This window comes from Rhinolophus sinicus, chromosome 2 (genome assembly GCF_057876585.1).
Source record: "Rhinolophus sinicus isolate RSI-liver-muscle chromosome 2, RSI-T2T, whole genome shotgun sequence".
NCBI classification, from domain to species: domain Eukaryota; kingdom Metazoa; phylum Chordata; class Mammalia; order Chiroptera; family Rhinolophidae; genus Rhinolophus; species Rhinolophus sinicus.
Genome location: NC_142502.1, coordinates 136,329,627 through 136,345,631, shown reverse-complemented (window position 1 = coordinate 136,345,631; position 16,005 = coordinate 136,329,627). Strand labels below are relative to the sequence as shown.

Below are 16,005 nucleotides of genomic sequence, written 5' to 3'. Positions count from 1 at the left end.
TGATCCCCTTCAGTCTAAGCATTAAGATATGGTAACAGCGCAGGCCCAGGACGGGTTTCCCTTAGTGCCTCCTTTGTAAATCTGATCCCGGGTAGGAGAGCGAGTCCTCACTGGCCCTGCCACACGGTCAGCTCTCCAAGTGGTTACAGAGCACCTTAGTGAGGACACTGGGACCAAAGTCAGGACTCGGCAAAAGAGACTGTGTTCAGGATAAATGCCAGTGAGACAAGATCTGCAGAAGTTAGAGAAGTGATGAGCCCCAGAGCCAAACTCTTGTCCCGAGCCCTCCCTTAATAGTGATGGAACCGCTCCAGGTAGCTGTGGACACTTTTCACTGACAGTTTGCCCTCTAATGAAAACATTTCTGCTAGTCATGAGTTAACTTGATTGGCCATGGGGCGTACAGATTAAACATTATTTTGGGGTGTGTCTGTCAGGGTATTTCCAGATGAGATTGGGATTTGAATCGATGGACTCACAAAAGTAGATTACCCTCCCCAATGTGGTTGGGCACCCTCCAACCTGCTGAGGGCGTGAATGGAACAAAAGGTGGAGGAAGAAGGAATTTGCCCCTTTTTTCCTGCCTCACTGTGTGATCTGAGACATCCCATCTTATCTCATCTTCCCCAGCCCTCAGATTGGGCTTTACACCATCAGCTGCCCTGGTTCTCAGGCCTTTGGACTCAGACTGAACTACACCACCAGCTTTTGTGAGTCTCCAGCTTGCAGATGGCAGATCCTGGGACTTCGCAGTCTCCATTTTCACATGAGCAACTTCCTCATAATGTTATTTAAGATGTTATCTTAAAATGTGTATACATTTTTTTGGCACCCTCTGTATGTATGTATATATATATATATATATATATATATATATATATATATATATATGAAAGAGACTATTAAAATTGTAATAATATATACTGATAACAAATGATGAATACAAGTCATGTGTATACATTTTTTTGGCACCCCAATAGTCCATTGGTCTGTTTCCCTGGAGAACCCTGTCTAATACACCTACCAATATAAAGTAAGGGGCATGAAACACTCATGTTCCCCCAAATGCAATTTTGTATTCTGTTTCTCAAGGAAACTCCGTATCACTGGCTAGCTTCTATAACAGTGATTCTCCACTCTGGGTAGTTTGTCCCCCAGGGGACATCTAACAATGTCTGCAGATATATTTGGCCGTCACAATTGCAGTGGGGATTAATATGGCGTCTAGTGGGTAGGAGGCAAGGATACTTTTAAACATCCTACAATGCACAATAGCTCCCTACAACAAAGAACTAGCCTAAAATACTAATGTATTGAGGTTGAGAAACCCTGTTTTAGAACACACATCATTACTTCACTGACCAGTCTGTGTTCTCAGTGTTTGTGAGCCTCGTGCACATCACCAATATAACAAACTCCAAGCCGCCCTGATCAGGACACAAGTCCAAGGCCTAGACCAGAAGTGAATGGGCTCTGGGAGAACAGCCACATTGACCAAGCCCTCAAGAGAACACATCAACCAATACCAGCTCGTTAATTCATAACTAGACAGCCACCGGCACAAGATCTAGATCAGGTCCTCTTCTAGACAAGTTGACCCTGGGAATTCTATTGATGAGGACAAAATTAGGACTAAGGGGCTGTATATTCTCAAAGCCGGGCTTTCTTCCAGTGGTAACCCATGGGACTAACCCCACACTATTCTAGGGAAAAATCATGTCTAGAGAACACTTGTGGGCCAGTGAACCAGCATTGCAGCACACTCTTTTTGGATACACCCTACCAATACTTATAAATCTTACTCTCCAACAACTTTCTTTCATCCATGACCCAAAGCTCCTTTGCCTAATTACTGACAAACTGCAACATGACTGAAAACCAATAGCTTCTTTCCATGACTAACATCGCAGAATTTTGTCTTCCTGAACACCTGCTGGTCTCTGGATGAAGAGGACAGCCTGTCTTATGAGCACCACCCATTAGATTGAATGGCTAATTGCATGCATTGTATGCTGTTTTTCACTGGGTTTCATTTTTGAGGTAACCTCATTTCCACTGCTGCAATTCATCTTCTCTGAAACCCATTTGTACCAAGTGTAAGCACTGAACGTATAAAATGAAATATGCCTGGTGATGATACTTTTCATCTTATATTGCAATAGCACCCATGCAGGAGACTAACTTATTACAAAGTATGCAGAAAGTGGTAAAAATAAAAAATCTCATTATCTCCTTACTACCTGGGGAGAGGTGTGCTGTCAGGAACAGAGGAGTCTCTGATAAGAATAGTTCATCCCGGGTGATGCTGGTATCAGGCAGTGCAGGTTTTGAATCCTGGTTGGCCCTACTTGGCTTCTTAGGCTCTGAAAGAAAAGAGACATGGCACAAAAACCATCAGAGGTCATCACATGCCCAGGAGATCACATCATGCAGTAGACCTGGTGTCATTATGAATGGCTGAGCACATCAGCCTTGGTGATGTTTGTCTGGATCCCTGAAGAGCAGGAATGCCATCCCCTGAGAGGGTACAGCCCACTGCCAGAGTTTAATCTGGAACTTGTACCAGACAGCCAGAGAAACTGATCTTCCCAGGTCATAGCAGAAAGGGAAGCAAAGGGTGAAAGATCAAAGACACATGCTTCCTCTTCCCTCCTGTCGGCCAAAACCCACAAAACAGCTAGAATGGGATGTGTCCACATGGCCCCTCATCAATGAAGTTTTCATGCCAGCCTTTCTGGAACAGGAAGGGAAGGGATTTGGTTCCCAGATATCAATGCCCAGATGGGCCATGAAATGAAGTCTCATGAAGTGTGTGTGGGCACCAAAAACCTGGAAATGCTGATATGTGGAGTCCCACAGCCTGTCCCTTTCATCGAGACATTTCAAGGCCTCTGTTCACCCAGCTAGGGAAGCCAGTGGGGCCTCTGAGAGGCCTGGATCCCACACAGCTCCTTTATGTTGTCAGCTTCATTTAGAAGTGTGTGGAAAGAATGAAATCAGTCACGGAGCTCACGGAGCCCTGAGCAGTCCCCCGGCTCCACACAGACACACTCCTTCATTTGTCATCCCTGCTTCCTGCTGACTCCTTCAGCATCCGACTGCTGCTGCTTTATTTAAATCTTTATAGATACTGGTCCCAGCTGCCTCTGCCTCACAAAGGATTTGTGGCACCTTCCTATCTCCATTTTACTGGTAAAAAACATTAAGCAAGAAAGAAAAGGAAACTTGAAGTACAGGACCAGTAGTTCTTTAGAGACTCATGTACAAAAGCGTGGAAGTAGCTCTTTGAGATGTACTCACCCTCAGCTCTACACTAATGAAAACCACCCTTACGACTGATTCCAGCGTGGTCACACAGTCTGAGGTGCAAAGGCTTCAACGGAAAATAGCTCCCTCATCACAGGATGGGAAGAGGATACACATGGCCCAAGAGAAATAACTGAGCAGAGAGAAACCCAATTTTCTCTGCAGGACTGACAAACACCTGTGAATGACACATCCAACATGCTGGCCTGCCAGTTGATGGACTTCCTTTGCTCCGTCAACCTTCCACTCCAACCCACTGCAGCAAATCATTTCCAGAGACATATCCTTGATCTTGTCGTCACCTGCAAAGTACTGACTCTGAAATCTGGGCTGTGAACTCCTTAAGAACAGAGATTATGTCTTCATTCTTCTCTTTTTTCCCAGAGTTTCCCACAGTAAGTGCACAGAGCTGACACTGAGTGACGGTTAGATGAATGACTCACACTCAGAAATCCCACTCTCCAACCAGAACCTTCTATCCTTCTAGAGGAAGTTAAAGGGAAGAGAATGTTTCACCTGGGGAAATCTTGGAGGAGATTATGAGAGTTTTCTTTGTCCAGAACATGAAGATTATACAGGAGAAGTTAGACTTGGTTTGTGTGGCACCAGTAAACAGAACACAGGCCAATGTAGGGAAAAGGGCACTAGCTTCAGGATTGAGCAGGCAGGAGCTTAAACCCAAGCTCCACTATTTCCTACCTTAAAACTAGACAAGTTCATTAACTCTCTGACCCTCTGTTTCCTCATCATTAAAATGAGGCTTATGATGCCAACCTCAATCCATCAACCAGCATCTACACAGAGAAACAGAAGCTGCTTCAAGTATTTGCAGCAGAAGGAATTCAATGCAGGGAACTGGTTGCGGGGATAAGGTAGAAATAGAAGTTGAAGGTGATAGAGAAGCTGAGATTTGCAGACTGCTGCAATAGATGGCAAAGCCAAGAGTTTGAAGGGTGAAGGGAGGAAGTTGTGTCAGCAGAGAGCCAGGATCATCAGGACAAAGGGAGGAGGCAGTGTTACCCAGGAGCCAGAATCACCAGAAAGAATCTGGAACCATGGAGGACTCAAACAGTGGGAGCTGGAACCATGGAGATGCAGCCACTACTGGAGGAGATGCTTAAAGAAGAGAAGGAGGGAAGACATACTCGGGCTTCCTCCTTTCCTCTCCCCGCAACTTCCCGCTGGTGATTCCATTGGCCAAACCTAGCAGGAAGTCAGAGCATCCTTCCTGATCAGCCGCTGCTATCCAGGGCAGAGCAGGAATCAGAGGCAAACGGACCGAGGGCTGGCACACTCACAGGATATCTGTAAGGATGCAGAACATGGAAGATGCCTAGCACATAAATGGTAATTCTAACTTTTACGTGCCAAAGTTATATGATGGTCGTTTTGAACCACATTTTCTTACTATTTTTTATCTGAATATATAGAAACACAAGCTGGGCTATTTGGCTCATGCCACATGGACTCTGCCAAAAATGCTTATTTTTTTCCAAATGAGCAGCATATCTGAGAAATGTGAAAAGCAGCCCTGTCCTAACATTTCACTGTATAAAAGCAAATGTTGAGTTTCCACAGCTGCTGGCTTCAGCCTACCCAGAGGAATAGTTTTAGTGAAATATTAATCTCTGAGAAAGCCACACTGGGGTAAGACTACACAGTAATCCAACCAGCATGTGCAAAATTTATTTAGTGTTGGCCAGGAATGGTTTTAATTACGCGAAGCATTCAGAACGAGAAGAAAGTGATTGAAGATGTTTTACTAAATCACAGAGCCTCTGGATGCTACCAGCTCTCTCCCCAGTTTCAGTTTATTTCCACAGTCCCCAAATCATAAACACAAAGGAAGCTCCCACGGAATTGGATGATGGCACCGTCAGAACCAAGGTGCAACCAGCGGCAAAAGCAACCCAGACAGGAAACATCAGCACCCCCAGTCCAAAGACCTCAGTGTCATGTGAAGGTCAGGTGTCCAGCTGTGGAAGAACAGCCAGGGTAGAAATGAAAAAGGGGTGAGAACCCAAAGGCGTGTTTAAAACCAGGGAGGCAGGATGCAAGATGCTTTCCTCAGAGGTCACAGGTGAGTGCAAGGTGCAGCGTGTGCTGTTTCACGTTTCCAGGAAGTTACTGATGAGGTGTTGGTGTTGAACTTGAAGTAGCACCTGGGTGTAAGAAGAAGGGCAGGATCCATCCCTGAGGATGATACAGGCACTGGAGACTAGGCCTTGCAGGCAAAAGTTGAGCCACCCCTATGGGTCTTAAAAATGGTCAAGGATTAGAAGCCACAAAGTGTCTCCCAGGTTGGTGGAACAGACAGGAAACCCAGGAAGTTATCTGTAAAGAGTAGCTTTCAGCCTTTGGGTTCTGTCCATGGGTATCAGAGCCCTGGCACCAGCCTGGGGGCAAGGGTTTCTGTCTCAGAAAGGCCTCTACAAGTGAGAACATCAGAAATGGGACAGATCAAATATATGGTGATGGAAGGAGAACTGATTCTGGGTGGTGAACACACAATGGGATTTATAGATGATGTAATACAGAATTGTACACCTGAAATCTATGTAATTTTACTAACAATTGTCACCCCAATACATTTAAAAAATAAATTAAAAAAAAAAGAAATGGGACAGGAATTTGAAAAGGACACAAGCGAAAGCTGATCCTGTGGGGCAGAGCACATGGTTGGAGATGGGCAACAATGTCCTCATGACCAGCCTTAGGTTGGCCCATCAGGACTGATCCCTGATATCTATGCCCAGAGCGTCAGGTCTCAAGGATTTACTGCTTCAAGTCAGATAAGCCTGGGCAATAAGGCAGGGCTGGTCCTAGCTGGGAAGAGTAGGGCAGAGAGCCAGACCATCCTGACCTGAAAGGAGAGTCTGGAACACTGAGGTTGGATGAGGGCAGAATGCGATTCCCCACCTGGATTTCCCAGAGGTCTCTCCAGCCCACAGTGTCCTAAACTCATTCCCCCGCCAATCTGCTTCCTTTTAATTTCTGAGCCTCCTAATCACTCTGGCTCAAAGTTGGGGGTCACCACAGACCCTTCCTCTCTCTTGCCCTGAAAATTCTATTCTCATGTCCATTCTAACTCTCCATCCCCACTACCACTCACCCAACTCAGGAGTTTCTCCTTTTTCTTCTCCCCGTACCCCAATATCATATACCGATACCAGATGGAGCATTGGGAAACTGTGTTCTAATAATGCCACTCCTCTGTTCTAAAATCTGTAGGTACAGAGTAAAATTAAAATATGAGCCTGTAAATGTTAGCTCTTCATGGGTTCTTCCCAATCCTTCCAACACAGCCCAATGCCTAGGCAAATGGAATAGCCCTCGTCTCCATACCCTTCCTACCTGAGTCTACCTCTGGGTTTTGCTCTTCTGAATGCATTTCTCTATATGATAGCATTCCTGGATCCTACTCACCTTCAAGATCCATGTCACATCCCCTCCTACAAGAACATTCTCCCCCTGCATACGTAATTGTCCCCTCTTTTGGACTCCCATAATCCCGTGTGCCAATCTTTTGCAGACAGTAAAAGTATGTGTTTTTTATATATATTGGTACTGGGCTATGAGCTCTTTGAGAATAGGGGCCTTACATCAGATTCTCCTTCATGGAGGAAGTGCAGGCAGACCCAAGAACACTGAGTTTGACCAGCTTGTAAGAAACGTAAACAAGTTTGGGAGAATAACTTTGGAAAGGGAGACTGGAGTAATTTGAGATCCTGGACTGATAATTAAAGACATTTCAGAGTCATCAGCTGAAATATGAAAACAGATGAGGTAACCCTTACAAAGAATACCAAATATAAAGGAAAAGGCCCATGGCTCGACCCTGGAGAAAACCAGTGTTAGCCAGATAAGGAAGAAATTGTCATGGAGACTGGCAGGAAGTGGTCAGACAGAATCACAACCTTCCTACCACACTGGCATGAAAAGAATTTCCACCCTGCTGGTCAGCTACATCAACATGGGCTTGAATAATTTTGACCAAATCCTGTGTGGCTTTCTCTCTAGAACTGCAAGTAGGGCAGGACATGCTGGCAGATTAGTGGATCCTTAATCCGGACCATTATAAAGGCGATCCACTTGCCATTTTATCCCTAACCAGCATTCAAGCAAAAGCTTCGGTCCACCACCAGTGGGGCCTCCCAAGTCCAGCATATCTGAGGCATCTGCAAATGTGGACTCACAGAAATAGTGCCCAACTGAGCAACATGCAAATGGGAACAAGGAGATTCCTGGTCACTGATGCTTTTCTATTTTGGCCTACGAGTCCCAAGCTGACTTCTAAGTCTATTACAATTATTAAAACCAGAGCATAAGCACAAGAACCCTGACAAAGTCAGAGTGTAGATCAAAACCCCTGACTATGGGGAGTCTGGAGGCTCAGGGCAGTCCCTGAGAAAAGGGAAATTTTAGCTAGTGGGGGTACCAGACTTCCTTGGTGGGAACTATGTGGATCCTTGGGGAGACAGGCAGCTTCCACTTCCTGATGTCTCCTCACCAGGGAGACCTAGTTCCACAGCTACACAGGACCTGCTCTGTGCCCCTTCAATTCACTTCAATGCAGACAAACTACTGAGTACCAGGGACATGAAATGTCCCTAGCTGGACAGGTATTCTTCTGATTCTAACAGGGAGGCCCTCCCAAGCCAGCTCTACAGCTTTCCTGCAACTGCAATTGCCTTACACCTTACTCCAATACAATGGAGTCCAACCTATTTGTTTCAAGGGTTCTACAAATGTTTGATTTAAACTACATTTTCAAAAATACTTTTCAAACTGTAAACAGACACACTTAAGTGATATGCCAAATTTGAACACTCATAGACCCCATGAGCTACATGTTAATATACTCATACCCACTTCAGAATAAAGGTTCTATTGCCAACACAGTGAATATGTTTGAACACACATAGATATGTCAATAATTAGGAAAGCTGTAGTTCCAAAAATGTCTTTTAACAGTTCATATCCATGCAAGTCTCTTCATGCTATGAAATTGTACAAGCAAGTAGCCAGCACAACCCTAGCTCAACTAAATGCCAGGCAAGGCTCAGGGATCTCCATGCACGTACAAAGATATAATAATAAACTGTACGGTAATAAGTGGACACATAACACACAGCACTGTGGAAAGTATTACTGGTAGCTTTCACACTTGTTTTATTCTTAGAGTGTTTGGCAGGCTTTTAAAAATCCAAACAAGAGCAACTCAGAAATGCAGGGCTATGCTCTTACAATTCCTCCTATAGCTGATAAAGTGTTAATGATGAAAATGGTAACTGATATTTTGACTTAACCTGCCAAATTAAAAAGGGTTTTTTGCTGTGTTAAAGGTTACGTGATTACTAGAGAGAAACAGACACTGAAGTTTTTGAAAATAAATTCAATAACACAATTAACATCTCCTAAAGGCACAATCTATTTTGGGAAGTATTTTCTGTCAAACAAAGACATAACTTGGTTGAAGAACCTGCTCATCTATTCTTTTCAATTAGATCCTTTGTAATTAAGGAACGCAAACAGTAGTTACATAGTGTTGGTGAGTCAACATTAAAACCAAATTTTCCTATATTCCTCTTTCAAGTTTCTGGATCTTTTAGTCAGAGTAACCTGAACCTGCAAGTATCCTGTTTAAAAGTGCTGTCACTTCCAATGTCTAGCTGTCACAATTTCCTCAAGGCTCTCCAGCCAATATAAAACACATGGACACATTAAGAGTGACGATGCTAAGTAAGAGACTGCAATTCTCATCCCAAACCCTCAATTTCAAATTTTCATATTCATCATAACAGTCTCAGTGCTTTCATTAATTAACTGTATGTTATAAATTAGAATTATCAAATAAAATGATACTATATACAATATAATATTTGTTTCTTCTGTTTTACTCATTGATATGCCATGTACGATTTCATTTGGAGTTTTAATGCTGAAAAAAATTGAAAATCACTGTGTTGTTCAATACATAGGAGAAACCCAATATATTAAGCAGGAAGGGGTTAAAAAAACACACCACAGATCTTTTTGGTTACAAAGGAAGAAACTAGATATGAGTTAGTGTGCTTCACACATAGCCCCAGGTATAAACCTGGGATTCAAACAAATGCTTGTTGAATTAATCAATAAAGCAGAAATAGTGCGTCCTTGCTCCTAGAATTGGGAGGGAGGAAACTGGAAATAGAGACACAGGGAAGACCATAGAGGAAGTTTTGCTTTTCCTATGAGAACCATTTTCCCACAGGCAAGTAAGCAGGCCTTTGTTTGTGTGAAGCAGGGCAAACCAAAGAGATGACGGTCAGTGGATAACCACACATGGCCACTGACCGTTAGGGACAACACAGTTGAGGTGTCAGCATAACAAAAGAATATCATGAGCAGTGAGGTCTCTGGAGTTGTGTTGGAGAAAAAGTGGTGACCACACATATGATTTTGAGGGAAGGAGGCCAAGGGAAAACTGCAACCTAGGGAGCAGAAACAAAGAACAAAGCACAGACTAGGAATCATTCATTCGTTCATTCACTCACTCACATATTGACTAAGCACCTACTAATACAGGCATGATACTAGGTACCGGCATTATGAAGATGAACAAGCCTCAGTCAGTGTCTCTTTGTGTGTGTGTTGGGGACGGGGGAGTATCATTCCCAAACAGGAGCACAGGGAGCTAGAGAAGATTGGGGGGGGGGGGGGGGTGCAGGCGCAGTCAGCTTCCTAGTAGAAGCAGCTCCAGAGATGAGTCTCAAAGAAGAAACAGGACTTAATCAAGGGGGTAATAACTGAGGATGGTGGAGGGGGAATACATTCTAACAGAGGGAGCATTCGTGTAGAAAGACATGATTTGAGACAGAAAATTGCATAGTTGGGAAAGAGCAAGCAGATAAAAAATGGGTGTAGCACAAAGTGGAAGGAATGGCAAGAGATGAAGCTGCTGAAGGGGCCTGGTGCGCTCTGCTAGGGAGTTAGGGAGCTTGGAGGCGCCTGTCAGCCCTAGGGAGCCAAGGGGGGTAAGAACTTGCGCGTGCACTCCCCTTGGCATTTGTTTCACTATTTGCTTGTGTGGCCTCCCACCAGAACTCCCGGAGAGCAGCAACTGTCTTTTTTCACTTTTTTCATCTTTATGTCCTCGGAGTTGAGCATATTGCCTGAATGCAACAGGAGCTCAACACTGATTGTGACTCGTATATTAACTAATAAAAGAATGAGCGAAGTGCAAAGTAGGGAAAGGAGAGGCTGGGGGCACAGGAGCAGTGAGTGTGGCCTAGAGAACACTAGTATGTGCAAAGGCTGAGCAGTTAGGACAGGAAACCATCTGGAATATAGTAAGCTATGAGTGAATAGACACAGAATCACCATGTCCCAAGCAGCATGTGGAGGAACTGGACAGAAAAATGACAACAGATGAAGAGGCCTCGGAGTAGGCTCTGGACTGAGTCCCACTTAGTCACCTCAGTGTGAGAAAGCAGTCTGAATTCTTCTTGGGAAAGGGCTGTGTTATGGGTTGAATTATGACCCTCAAAAAAGATATGCTGAAGTCCTAACCCCAGTACCTCAGAATGTGTGACCTTATTTGGAAATAGGGTCTTTGGAGATGTAACCAAGTTAAGATGAGGTCATTAGAATGGGCCCTCTTCCAAAATGACTGCTCTCTTTATTAAAAGGGGAAATTTGGACACAGACACACACAGAGGATGAAGAGATGCAGGGGGGAAGACAAAATGCCTAAGGCCACCACAAGCTAGAAGAGAAACATGGGACAGATTCTCTCCTAGGGCCTTCAGAAGGAGCGTGGCCCTGCTGATACCTTTGCTGGCCTCCAGAACTGTGAGACAATACATTTCCGTTGTTTTAAGCCACCCAGTTTGTAATACTCTATTATGGCAGCCATAGGAAACTAATACAGGCTGGTAGTCAAAACAGATCAACAACTGTGATGGACACTGGTATCTAGCTCCTCAACAGGCATTCCCTCCTCCGTGCTGGAAGCCCCACTTTTGTTGTGTGTCCATCCTCCTTGGCCCAAGGCGTGGGGGATACAATCGATTCACATCATTCATGGAGGTCTCTTTGCCATTCCATTTACCATGTGACCCAATCTTGGCCAATAGGTCTCACTGAAAGGAATGTTTTATCCATGATATAATTCAGATGTTCCTGGATATTTCAATGTCTCTAAAGCCCTGTTTAAAATATTCCACACAGAGGCTGTCTCTATTTGAACCTAAACAGGCACTAAATTAATGATTAGTGGGGTTACTAGACAACCTAATGGAGAATGGTAACTGACTTCTTTGATCACACTGGTCAGATTTGTCCTTTCAGACATTAACCTTGACCTCCAGGATTTAAATCTACAAGTTTTCACTCATCTGATATTATTACTTCAATTTGAAAAACATCTCCTGGGCATCTATGTTAGGCAGTGAGTAAGATAATGTTCTGATTTAGGCACTTAAATCCAGGGATTCCCTATTCCATAGCCTAATACCAGTGTCTTCTCCATTTTGTAACATGAACAAAATCATCAGGTTAGAACTGTACATCTAGGTCTGAGTTTTGCTGCATGCCCTTTGTCAAATACAGAATAATGTCACACCTAAAAGTTTTTGCAGCTAAAACACAGGTCCACTCCTTGCTATGCCAGAAACATACTGAGAACTTTAAAAGGCTAGATGGGTCTTAATGGGGACAGAGAGGAAGGAGAAGAGGGAGCCGTACAGGCAAGGAGGGGAGAAGACTACATTTTAGGAATGGCACAGGCTTTGACACCAGACCCGAATTCTATCTCAACTTCACCATTTACTAGCTGTGTAACTTTGGGCAAAGCAACTTACCATTTCTAAACTTCAGTTTGAAAAATAGGAAATAGAATTTAATACACATAAGAATTCTTAAGAATTCTGCTTAGTGATGATAATCTATGTATGTAATGCACTCAGCACAGTGTCTTGTGACCAGCAGGTGACCCGCCAGGATGTGTGCGTGGTTCTGAGTCACACAGTCAGAATGGCCACAACTTTTTTCTTTCAGTAGAAGAATAAGCCCACGGAGCATTCAAGAAACAACTAGACATATTTCCATCATATTGGTCAGGTAGTTCCTGTCAATTTTACATTGGAGCATGTCACAGACCATTTCTCCCCCTGGTCCCTCCCTTTATTCCCCTGAATTAAAGCAGCAGCTCCCAACTGGGCTCCCTACCTCCAGTCTCTCCCCATCCTCCACTCCAACCTCCACTGAGCCACCAGAATTATCATTCTTCAGCAGGTCTTGGTAAACTACAGGTCACAAGTAAGTAAATCTAGCCCATTGCCTGTTTTTTGTATATAAAGCTTTATCAGAAAAGAGCCACACTCATTCACTTACACACTGTCCACAGCTGCTTTCATACTATAGTGGCAGAACTGAGTAGTCACGACACAGCCTGCAAAACGTAAAACATTGACCATCTGGTTCTTTACAGAAAAAGTCTGCTGGACCCTTTGTGACTTGTTCTAGAACGCTCCCCTTGGTAGTTCATCACTCCCCCAGTGCTTGTCTCTCAGATAAAGTCCAAGCTGTGTCCGTTGGTCCCTGACTATCTATTTTTCCTGGCTCATCTTTCTCTATTCCCCCGATGTGCAGCCTAAACACCATCCTCACTGAATGAGAGTCCTCCAAACACATCTGGTTCCCTGCACCTAGACCACCACTACTCCCTCTCAACCTAGAAAACGTCTATTCTTCAAGGTTCTTCTTAAACATCCCTTCCTTTCTGAGGCCTTCCAGAATTGCTCCCTCAGCCCTAGCCAAGGATTAGCCACTCTTTCCTTAGAAGTGATATGCCACTAATAAATGGCATGGAATATACAGTAGATATGAGTCTGTATATCTGTCCTCCTCACTAGACTCCCTCACTCTAGTCTGTCCTCTCTCTCGTTCCCTTCTGGAGCACCCTGTTCTTTTTCCCAGCAGAGCACCTAGCATAGTTTGTAATCATGTGTTTCTTTGTGTATTTATTTCGTTAATGTTTTTCCCTAATAACTGAGCTCCAAGAAGGCAGGAGTTAAGACTATTGGAGTCACCACCACATTACCATCACCTGGCCTGGAGCCAGCCACATAGCAGTTGTTAACTTTGTTGAATGAATAGTTGGATGAATGGAAAAAAAAAAAAAGATTTTATGAATGAATCAAATACAGACGAAAGAAGCTAAGGTATCAAAGATGTTACTTTCTGAGCGCACTGGGTACTGTCTCTCAGACCCTCTGGCAGCCCTATGGTCCAGAAGGTTGGATGGGCATAAGCACCATTGATAAATCTGGAGCAGGTATACAGGCCTACACACTCGTTCTTGGAATCAGTGTGGAACCTTTACATAGCCCTTTCCCAAGAGAGCAAATTCAGACCCCATGGAATTGGAATACAGCCACATGTAGGATTATATCACTGAGTCCACGTTTGCACTGAGCCATGCAATGTCCCAGCCACGTGCTCCTGGAGGACATCCTCCACTTCTTGTCTACTAAGGAAAGGTAGGCAAGACTCCTGCATCTTCATCCCTCTGCCCCTAAGGAAGGTGTCTGTCTGTCCATCACACCCATACCCAGCCAAAGGCACTCCGAACCATGCTCACATCCAGGTGAGAGACCTTGGCAAGATGGGGTGGGGAGGGGATGAGATAGGAATGATCCTTCCTTGCCTTGCACAGCTTCCAGTACCAAGGGAAAGTTGAAGCTTGAAATATGACCCTTGACAGATGAACTGTTGTCTTTTCCCAATACCCAAAGCTCAAGATCAAACAAATAATTCAGCTGAGTTGCTGGGTCATATGGAAAATTATATATATATCCCAAGGCCATTTCTTGTGTGTTCTTTCTGATTCTGGCCAGTGTCTCCTTGGGAGAACCCCATCCATAAAGACCCTTTGTGGAGGTGTGTGCTTTTCATGAGATGTTTCTAAGAAGAGCAAAGATGCCTCTTCAATCAAGGGAAATTTATGAAGTTGGCAGCCAAACCCTAATTCTCGCCCCGAGTCTCAGGGACGTCAGCACCATGAACCAAGGAAAGCTGAGTTTCTTGTTTAAGTCAAGCATTAACCCTCGGTGCTATCTCCCTCTGGTCCTGAACAAAAGAATCTTATGTATTAAAACACAGAGACATTGTCTTTGATCTAGAAAAACACATCTTTTCAGAGCCTGTTGGACCTATGTCCTTTACGCCTGGTAACAAAGCATTTATAAGGAAATGTCAGTCTTTTCCATTATTTAGAGCTTAAATGGCAGCAGTTAAATCATGTAGGGTCATTCAAAGCAGAGGGTTGTCATCCAGCAAACCTCCTTATAATGTGTCTTCCATTTCCTATAAGATCCAAGCAACTCTGTCTCTTTCTACAGGCTTACCTTCTCCCCAATTACCTTTCCTTCTGCTCAAAGGCTCAGGTGTCTCATGTCCAGCTCAAAGCCAGTGGTCCCTCCCCTCCCCCAACCCACCCGCAGCCCATCCCCCATTGTGCTCTGTGTCCCTTTCTCTCCTCTCAAGGCTTTGTGCCACCCATCATCCTTATCACCCTGGTATCTGCAGAGCACCAGGAACACTGAGCTTTCTCAGAGAATATTTCAAAGACAAATTCAGAGAAGGATGTACTGTACATGACTTTGGTGTGGTCTGGATTTCACATGTGATAATTCACCTGTGGGCACTGAGAAATACTTTTTTTTCTACTCCACTTAATAAAAGCTAAAGATCCAAAACACCTATCAGGGGCTTCTTAGTGATTTCCAACTATCGACGTGGAAGCTGCCTAGAACATGGGGAGAAATATTTCAAATCTGTGTGGGGAAAAAAAGTGAACATAGAGATACTTCTCCCAGTGTGCACTGTGCATTTGTGGCTCTTTGTGGAGCTCCTCTGGCTCCACATATATACAATTATATTAACAGGTCTCCAAAACATTCCCTCTGCCTAATATTTCTAGTTACTTTCATAGCCATGCTGCTGGAAGAAATTGCTTATGCTGGATGTCTCCATTCCTTCACCCCACCTTTGTTCCTCAGCCCACCTCATCTTTCAGACTCCCCTCACTAAGTCACCAATAGCTTCCTAATTCCCAAATCTATGGATAGTTCATTTCTTTTCTTAGTGGACTTTCAACTCACTTGATGCTACTGATTCCTCCCTCCTGGAAACTCTCTTCTCCCACATTCCAGTCTCCCATTTCCTCCTACCTTTCTGCCCAGCCACCACTGCTCTTGCCTTCACCAGGTCCTCTCCTTCTCTTCTTTCAGAGGTTAGTGCTGCACTCTAGACCCCCAGTTCTCAGAGACAGTCTGGCTCAGACATTGATAGCACAGGCGCTGGATCCTGACTGCCTGGGCTAAAACCCTACGCCTATCACTTACATCGTATGACCCTGGGCAAGTTACTTACCATAGCTGTGTCTCAGTTTACTCATTTGTAAAATAGGCATAATAATAGTCTTTCCTGGCCATGATTCTTGAGGATTAATACACATAAGCGATTTAGAACACACAATACACACTCAATTAGCATTAGCCATTATAATTGCTCTTCCCATGCTGCATACCCTCCTTGAACAACTGAGCTACATCATGACATCATTACCTCATGTTAGAAGTTTGCATGTGAATCTTCTTTAAGACCTGTCTCCTGAATGTCAATCCTACAACACCATTTGCCCACAAATCATAT

At 44.1% G+C, this 16,005-nt stretch overlaps 1 protein-coding gene across 6 annotated transcripts in view; it reads right to left on the bottom strand.

The window, feature by feature from the left end:
* The window catches only part of EVA1A (eva-1 homolog A, regulator of programmed cell death), a 46,481-nt gene that overhangs the window by 22,209 nt on the left and 8,267 nt on the right, over window positions 1–16,005 (bottom strand). For 5 of the 6 annotated variants that reach the window (XM_074332235.2, XM_074332231.2, XM_088796072.1 and 2 more), the window contains one exon: window positions 2,241–2,363. The exons of the other annotated variant lie outside the window; for it this stretch is intronic. The gene's annotated coding sequence lies outside the window, so the exon portion shown is untranslated. The remainder of the gene's footprint in view (window positions 1–2,240; window positions 2,364–16,005) is intronic. 6 annotated transcript variants of the gene reach the window in all.